This window comes from Eumetopias jubatus, unplaced genomic scaffold (assembly GCF_037043125.1).
Source record: "Eumetopias jubatus isolate StellerSeaLion01/CBP00866 unplaced genomic scaffold, mEumJub1_p1.0 scaffold_10, whole genome shotgun sequence".
Lineage (NCBI taxonomy): Eukaryota > Metazoa > Chordata > Mammalia > Carnivora > Otariidae > Eumetopias > Eumetopias jubatus.
This window is the reverse complement of record NW_028274816.1, coordinates 61,100,871-61,110,599: the sequence shown is the minus strand read 5'-3', so window position 1 is coordinate 61,110,599 and position 9,729 is coordinate 61,100,871.

Here is a 9,729-nt window from a genome sequence, read left to right as displayed (position 1 = left end):
TTGTTTCTCAGAGTCCGTCGTCTCTCATGGTTCATCTCCCCCTCCGACTTACTCCCCTTCATTCTTCCCCTCCTGCTATCTTCTTCTTCTTTTTTTTCTTAACATATATTGCATTATTTGTTTCAAAGGTACAGATCTGTGATTCAACAGTCTTGCACAATTCACAGCGCTCACCGTAGCACATACCCTCCCCAATGTCTATCACCCAGCCACCCCATCCCTCCCACCCCCCACCACTCCAGCAACCCTCAGTTTGTTTCCTGAGATTAAGAATTCCTCATATCAGTGAGGTCATATGATACATGTCTTTCTCTGATTGACTTATTTCACTCAGCATAACACCCTCCAGTTCCATCCACGTCGTTGCAAATGGCAAGATCTCATTCCTTTTGATGGCTGCATAATATTAAGGTCTGGAATATGCTTTTATAGAATCAATTGATGTTTTTCCCATCTGTTGGGCTCCACATATGGACCTTTGGTTTTTTGTTGCTAAGCCACTTTGAGGGAGTTAGAGTGTGGGCCCTCTCTTGTTATAAATCATAATATCACAGACCCCCGTTCACTGCTTCCCAAGACACTGGGTCATGATAACATTCACTTACCTACACGTCCTCACCCAGCTAAGAAGGGCCATATCAGCAGTTAGGTCCTCCGAGCACCCCAGCAACAAACATACCTTCCTTTCAAGGCTTCTCATCAAATCCCCGTGTGATGCAGGGTATCCGTTCATTTTAGCCAAGGCTAATTCAGATTTTTAAAAAAGATTTTATTTATTTATTAGAGAGAGAAAGAGAGCAGGAGCCTGGGGGAGGGGCAAAGGGAGAGGGAGAAACAGACTCCCTGCTGAGCGGGGGGCTCTATCCCAGGACCCTGAGATCATGACCTGAGCTGAAGGCAGACACTTAACTGACTGAGCCGCCCAGGCGCCCCAAGCCTAATTCATATTTTTAAGGCTTAGAGGATGATCTTTTCTGAAATGTGAAATCATAGTGTCCATACGAATGTAAAAAGGAAATCTGTCAAAGATTTTATTTACTTTATTAATGAGGGAACTAGTAAGATGTTATCAGTTCCGAGTGTTTTTTTATAAACAACATATATATGCATATATGTGTGTGTGTGTGAATACATATCCCAGATTTTTTATTTATTTTCTTACTATTATTATTGGTGCAAAAAAAGTGGTTTTATTAAAGCACGGGGACATGACCCATGGACACAAAGTGCTGTCTTCCCAGATATCTTATAAGATGACACCCCAGCCAGCCCACCCTGTGGAGGCAGGCCTGGATATCGTCTGTGTATAATGAATGAAGTCCATATGAACCTGCATATGATGAATGGAATATACAATGAATATCTAATGAGTGAAGATGCAGGCCAAGACCGAGAGCCAGCTCAAATGCAGGTGGCCATCTCCCCAGCAACAAACCTACCCATCCGTCTCTGCTCCCTGTGCAGCTGGGCTCCCCCCAGGCTGGCCAGCCAACCCCAGGCCCCTGCAGCTGGAGCCCTTCCTGGTGGCCATGGCCAGCCTATCCTACAGTGGCATCCTCAGCACTGTTCGGCACCTGCCTTCCTCAGGGGCTCCTCATTGGCCTGCTCCTCCTGCATCCTGGTGGCCTCCCTCAGCTACGGGAGCTGCCTCATCACGTCCCTGAACCCCATGCAGACCTCAACAACGGGGCGGCTTTCTCCAACACCACAGTGTCCCCACTGTGAGCCCCTCCATCTGCTGCCTTAGCAAATGAGCTGGTGCAGGGATTTGCTGGTCACGGGAAGAAGGTTTTCTTCTAAGAAGCTCAGGGCATAAGCTTTGCAGATGACTGCTTGTTACTTGCTTTGTGTGTGTGTGTGTGTGTGTGTGTGTGTGTGTGTGTGTGTGGGTTTTTTTTTTTTTCCAATGAAGGCAATCTTCCCCGCCCCCCCCCGACTTGAATAGGGAGGAAAAAAATCGCTAGTTTAAGAGCTGACTGTGGTTATAGTTATTCATTACAGGAGAATGGAAGATGGGAAAAAATTGCTTTTTTGCTTCAGAAAACATAACCTTCTGGCATAATGCTGGAGGCTGTTAGTCACTCTACCTCCCCAGTCTCTACTTTAGCAAAAGAACACTTAGAATTTTATCTGGGCACCTGATGGCCCATTAGAGGCATTTGCCATTCCCCCCTTGCAGCTACCTTGGTCATGTGACTGTTTGGGGGGATTGGGGGTAGAAGGGCGATGATCTGTGTAATGTATGGACTGTGGTTTCCTAAGAAAATTGCTTGCTCTCCATTTTTTTTTCCTTCCGTCCGCCTGCCAGCTGGGGTCTGGTGAGAGCCGCAGTGACTGCCTTAGGCTGGGGTGGTAAGGCAATCGCGGAGCAGTGTGGAGGCTTCCAGCAGCCTGGTCCCCGATGAGTCTGGAACAGAGCCACCTGCTGGCCTTGTACCAAGCACAGACTTCTCTTGGGGAAGGAAGACAGGCTGTCCTAGCTAGCCGTGTGGATTCTGGGATTCTGCGTTACATCAGCTTGGCAAGCTTTTCCCTACTCATTCGGCTCCCAAAGCTGATTCCCAGAGCAGAGTCCGGAGTGGGCAAGTCCAGATGAAGGGACAGAATGGAGAGGGTGGAATCCCGGAACTCAGGGAGAGTGGGTGGGAGGGGTCCACTTCCACTCCCAGAGCTTGATCCCCAGCTCAGGCCTCACCCCACTTCTCCTGGAACCACCTGCTTAGCCGGCCGATGGACGGGCTCCTGGTAGTCATAGACTAACTGGGTGAAGGCAACATGGAATTCTACACCATGCTCACTTCTGCAAAGTGTCCCCCTCCTGCATTTGCGAAGAGAGCTTGTAACGGAGAGGCGTGACCTGGTTGGAGGCGTTAGGAACAGAACAGATTGTCTCCGAGTGCCTCGCGCTACTGAGTTTTAACATCCTCAGCAAGTGGCCTACTCAGCCTGGTTGGTCAGGGCAGAGTCAGTGGGATCCTGGGGCGGGGGTGGGGGGGCTCCGGAAGACTGTCCCTGAGCCCCGTGGGGGAGGGGCCCACCGGGCTGGGCACTTCCTCCAGGGTCTGCGGTCGGAGCTGGTGAGGACACAGCTATGCAGGAAGTTTCACAACCCCGTGCACAGGCCCCCAGTGAATCAGTGACTGCGACCACTGGACAGAGAGGCCCTGGGCAGTGGGGACTGGTGAACTCGGCAGCTTTGGGGTGCTAAATGATGGCCTGCAGGTGACTTCGCTTCTTCAGGCCCCAGTGGACCCCAAATTGGAGGAGTCGCCTGGTAGGTCAGTAAGTGTCCTTCCAGAGGATAAGGCGTGTAAAAGCTGGACCTCAGAGCCAGACAGATGTGAGTTTGGAAGTCATGTCCCCTCATTGCCTCGCTCTGCCAAACAGGCACACTCTCTGGGGCTCCCCCTGGGCCTTGGTTTCCCCAACTGTAGGCTGGAAGGATGACTTCCATCTTATGGCCAGCTGCCTATGAGCTGGTGATGGTGGTGATGACAGCAGTGATGAGTGCCCGAAGGGTGATACTCAATGTCCTCTCTACGTGACAGCAGGGTGAAGGTTAACCACCCGCCGTGGCCTCCCACAGGGCAGCCTCTGGTCTCATCCAGTGCCACCTACGGACTCGGTGTGCTGTCACATGTAGATCGTGCTGCTGATGGGAGTGGAGGCTCAGAGAGCTTTCATCATTCACCATAGAGCAAAGCAATTAAAATCCCCGCGAGTCACCTCCATAAACCCACCAGAGTTCCCTCCAGGCACCTGACACCTATTTCTTTTCCCTCTGGCTTTCCCCACCTGGCTTCTAAAATTCCTTTTTAGCCTGGATGATTTAGCACTGTCTGCAAACACTCACGCCTCGCACTTCAAAATCTGTGCAGTGAACAGGTCTCATACCTAAGCGACTTCTCAAAATGTTCCCTTGACAGAAACGGATCTCTTCTAGGATGGGGACAAGGGAATTCTGTTGCTAGAAAAAGTATAATTTCTCTGTGCCTTTACGGTATTAACATAAATATGTGCTTCTTGGCAGAATTACTTGGGGAATTTTTTTGAAAACATGTATTTGATGGCTTCACATCCCACCCCCCAGGCCCCCCAACAAAGATGCTGACTCAGGAGGGCTAAGAAGGGGCCAATTTAATATATATATTATGTTCATATATTTATAAATTATGATTTATATATATTTATAATTTCATATATAAGTATAAAATATTTACACTGTGTATGTATATTTGAAAACTTTATATGTGTATATGCACATATATATACAGATACACATATATTATTATATATAATTTTTAAAAATTTCCCTGGGGGCGCCTGGGGGAGCTGAGTGGAGTGTTGGACTCTTGATTTCAGTTGAGGTCATGATTTCAGGGTCCTGGGATCGAGGCCCGCATTGGGCTCCCTGCCCTGCGGAAAGCCGGCTTCTCCCTCTCCCACTCCCCCTGCTTGTGTTCCCTGTCTCGCTGTGTGTCTCTCTGTCAAATAAATAAATTAAATCTAAAAAAAAAAAAGAATCAGTCACAGCAAAAAGAAACACCTGACTTTTATAGACGACCTGTCATGTAGTTCATTAGATCTTCACACCAATACTATGAAGGGCGTGATGTTATCATGCTCATTTTTTTAGGGAGGAAACTGAAACTTGCAGAAGGGAGTGGTTTGCCCAAGGTCCCAGAGCTAGCACAAGGCAGAGCCAAAATTCACACGCAGCCTGTCTGACTCCAGGACCATGGTCTTTCCACTGCATCACACCATTGCAGGCTTGAACTTTCGTGACAAGAATTTTAGAGTTTGTCATCATGACCACCTTGACGCTAGATTCAGGCATTGAGGACTGGGTCAGTCTTGAGTCCGGAAACATGGTAGGAGCAAATGGACTGAGGTGGAAGAGCATAGCAAGAATTCTTTTTAACTGTTGAACTCTACACCAGGTGCCACGTGCCCGGTTCTGACCAGTGAAATGTAAGTCAAAGTGTGCTGTCTTCTGAGCAGGAGTTTGCTCTTCCTGATAAAATGATAGCACCCTTTCCTACTGACGTCTGCCCTGATCAGGGTTGGGATGCTGGAAGCTGTGGTGGCCGTCTTAGGATGAGGCGTCAAGCATGACGATGGAGGTAGATGTCAGGGATGGAGAGGAATACACAGTGGAAAGAGCTGGGGTCCCTGAGAGTGCCGGTGAGCAACTGAGCAGCTAACCTTCAGCTTTGTTATAGGGGAAAAATAAAACTTACTTAAATCACAGTGGAATTGACGGGTAAAGACCAAATCTAAGTTGTAAAAATCATCATAATTTATGGTGCACCCAATGAAACAAATCATGAAATATGCTATTTTTGTCATATTTAAAAGCAATCCCTGTCTGGAGAGTGGATGATATTCTTTTTTTTTTTTTTTTAAAGATTTTATTTATTTGAGAGAGAGAGAATGAGAGATAGAGAGCACGAGAGGGAAGAGGGTCAGAGGGAGAAGCAGACTCCCTGCTGAGCAGGGAGCCCGATGTGGGACTCGATCCCAGGACTCCAGGATCATGACCTGAGCCGAAGGCAGTCGCTTAACCAACTGAGTCACCCAGGCGCCCGAGTGGATGATATTCTTAACCTTAATGTTGGTTTCCTTGACCTTGATGATCTAAGAAACTTCTCTTGAACCTCTGCCAATTACACTGCTCTCTAGCAAAGTGTCTACAAACGGTGGAAGGGTTATAATGTTCTAGAGCTTCCTTTGCCTACTGGGGGTTATTATTTCACACATGCGTTCTCTGATTCCCCAAAAACGAGACTCAAGGGGAATCCACTCACACAAAACATTCCTGAGAACAGCAGACTTTACTGAAGATTTCGTGGAGGGGCAGAGGAGGGATTTATATCACTGAAATGACAGAGATATTTTAATGACAGTTTGCAGAACATCCATCACTGTTAAAAGTGTTTGCAAGAGGACCAGGGGGGATGGGGTAACTGGGTGATGAGGGGTTTCAAGGAGGGCACCTGTGGTGATGAGCACTGGGTGTTATATGCAACTAATGAATCATTGAACACTACATCAATAACTAATGATGTCCTATATGCTGGCTAACTGAACATAATAAATAAATGAACAAACAAATAAATAAATAATAATAAAATAAAAAATAAAGTGTTTGCAGGGGCTCTCATGGGTACCTCAACTTGTTCTAGCCTCGCCTTCTGTCTTTCATTCCCCTTCTCACCATCGTATGGACACCTGCTCACCATCTGGATCCCACTCCTCTCGTTACAGAAGTGTCTCCCAACCCCCCAACCCCCCAACCCCCCAACCCCCCAACCCACCTCCCCCTAAGTTTCAGGCCACGTGGAGCACAGCCTTTGGCACCAGGCTTTGGCTGACCAATCAGAAGCAGCTGGGCATGTGACTGAATCTGGCCAATGAGAGCTGTGGGAAAGCGGGGCTCCCCTTCCGGGACTCAGCGGGCAGAACCTTACCTGGCAGGTGTTGCTCAGTGAGCTGACATGGGATGCGGAGATCTGTAGGCAACGAAACAAATGCAGAAGAAAGCAGAGCAAAGAGGTTCCCCGTGGCTAAGTTGTCTACCTAGGTCAGCTGTGCCCCTAGCAAGGACTGACCCTGGACTTAACTTTTCTTTTTTTTTAAGATTTTATTTATTTATTTGACAGAGAGAGACACAGTGAAAGAGGGAACACAAGCAGGGGGAGTGGGAGAGGGAGAAGCAGGCTTCCCGCCGAGCAGGGAGCCCGATGCGGGGCTCGGTCCCAGGACCCCGGGATCATGACCTGAGCCGAAGGCAGACACTCAACCTTGAACAGGAGCACACAGTTGGGTGCTTAATGATTTTTTAACCAATGTCACCCAGATAGTATCTGGGGCATCTTTGGCTTCTAAAACTCTCAACTCCATGGCTTTGGAGAATCCAAAGTGAACCCATATTTTTTTCTCATTTATGTAAATGCTTTTTATTTATTTACCCATGTTTGTTCTATGCCAAGGGCTTCTGAAGACATTTTTACGGAGGTTTAATCTTGACAGAAGTCTGGCTCCTTGCTAATGTGGACTTGGTCCAACGGTGCTGACATCAACTGAGAGCTTGTTAGAAATGCAAAATCTAGGGGCGCCTGGGTGGCTCAGTCATTAAGCTCAGGTCATGATCTCAGGGTCCCAGGATTGAGCCCCGCATCGGGCTCCTTACTAAGTGGGGACCCTGCTTCTCCCTCTCCCTCTGCCCCTCCTCCCTGCTCCTGCTCTCTCTCTCTCTCTCAAATAAATAACTAAAATCTTTTAAAAAAAGAAAGAAATGCAGAGTCTCAGGCCCACTAAATCAGAATCCTTATTTTAATAAGATCCCCAGGTGATTCATGTACAATGGAAGTTTGAGAAGCACTGGGCTCACGGTTTTGAGATTGTACCCAGCCATGATCACTAATCCCAATCCCCCTCTTTGAATAACCTCCTCCGAAGCTATATTCTTTGTGTATTCTGAGTGCTGCTGTATTCTGAGTCCAGAAAGCATTTACTGGCTCTCATAGTCCCTCCCCTCCCCTTTGAGCAGATCTGTCCCATCCCTGCCCCTAACAGCCATGCAGCTGGAGGGGTAGACTCACGGAGGCCACAGTAGTTAGTGAAAGTAGGAAAATAGAAGTAGGTCACATTTGAGGGTCAGATCCCAATACTTCACCTCTGAGATTCCCATTTTACGTAAGTTATGTAAAGACTTGTCCTGCCTCCTATTTCTTCATTCCTTGGCTGAGCCTTCAGAGGTTTGGAGTGAAGGTAAGGTGACTCTTCCAGGGGCACACGGCTAGTAAGGTGGTGGGGTACAGGGTGGGGGAGAGAGACACTTGGGGGGGGTCTCCACGTTGCACTGCTGTCCCCAGAAAGTCAGCAGGAACTCCCCCAAATGCTGTCTTCACCTTGTTGGCATGCACAGAAGCACTCGCCGGCTCCCTGATACCTATGGGAGCCACTCACATTTATGAGTCCTGGTGGAAAAACATTCCTAATCCCCTGTCTCCTGTTTCAGGTCGATCATTTTGTCTTCTTAATCAATCCAGACCAATAATAAAAATATAAAAATCCCTTCACAACTTTCCACCAGAGTTCCCCACCCCCATCAAGCATGCCACAGTTTTCATATGCAAGTGAGGAAGGTATTATCATTTCACAGAAAGCCTTCCCCACTTTCTCTATCCCCTTCCCCCATTTTCCTCTGCTTTCCTTTTCTCACACAGGACGATCTAGCCTGCACTGCCCATAGGCTGGACGTAGCTTTAAGGTCTCATTTTCATTCCAAGTAGTTTAACAAAATACATATATTTTTTCTTCAAATACTGTGCCCTCCCTTAGGTGATGTCTCCACCTTGGGTCACATAAAATGTTATGTGTATGTGTGACTCATTCATTATATATCTCATCAAACACAATGGGGGCATTTCCAGCATTTCCAGTGCTGGTCTAGTTGTTGGGAAGAGAATGGTGATCAGAACTGTTGGGGCTGAACTGGACCCCCTTCCCAGGGCAACTGATACCTTAACTCCCAACACTGTTCATTGGTTTTACCTGTTTTTGAATTTCATACAAATGTAATTATATAGAACACACTTTTTAAAATCTGCCTTCTCTTGTTTAATATTATGCCTGTAGGATCCATCCATATTATTTCTTGTAGTTGTAGCTTGTTTCTCCTCATTGTTTAAGGCACTGAAATTAGGATCCCTAGTTTCAGCCCAAGGCATCCTAAGTGAAACAGTGCTGCTTTGACCGCCCTCCCAAAATCATTAAATCCCTATGCCGGTCAGTCTTGGCTGAGGTACGCCGCAGTAAGGAGTGAGCCCTCCCCCTTCGTGACCTACAGCAGCATGTTTCCTTACAAGTTCACTGTGAGTCTGCTAGCCCTGGCTACATCTACATTGTTTCCATTTCTGGTCCAATGCAGACAAAAAGAGTCTGTATCAGTTTCTTATGCCGCTATAACAAATCGCCACTCTACACGTTGACTGTTTTACAGTTTTGGAGGTCAGAAATTTGAAAGGTGGCTAAAATCAGGGTGTCAGCAGGCTGTTCCTTTGGAGGTTCCAGGTGAGAATCCACTTCTTGCCTTTTCCAGCCAGATATCAATCATATCACTCCTTCCTCTGCTTCCATCTCTCTTGCCTCTGACTCTGATCCTCTTGGGGGTAACACCAAGCCCACCGGGACAATCCATGGCAATGTCCCTGTCTCAAGAGCCTTCATCACGTCTGCAAAACCTCTTCTGCTACCTAAGGTAGCATTTCAGAGGTTCGGGGATTGGGACACAGACATCTTTGGGAGACCATTATCCTACCACACAGTGGTAGGTATATGACAGTCTTGGGGCCAAGAAAAGAGAAAACAGCAGGCCCCTGCAAGTTAAGGTTCTTCATGCTTCTACCTGGAAGGGAGGTTTGCTCACATTTGCCCACATTTCACGTCCCTCTGGCTCAGGGGCCATCTGCCATTGCAGGTTCCCTGTCCAAGTCCCATACCAGCAGAGAGGATCCCGCGAGGAGGGGCGGTAGCTAGTTTGATAATAATCCAAAGGACCACAGGCACGCCAGCGCCAAGAGAAACAGCCGGAAGGATCAAGGAAGGAGTAGGGCTCTTGGCCAAGGGATGCGGGAAGAGGGAGCAGAAGTGAAAGTCTTTCTCACGGTGGAATGACTCCTGGGATTTCCTAATCTGACCAAGTTCCTCTTCTTGGAAGGGAAC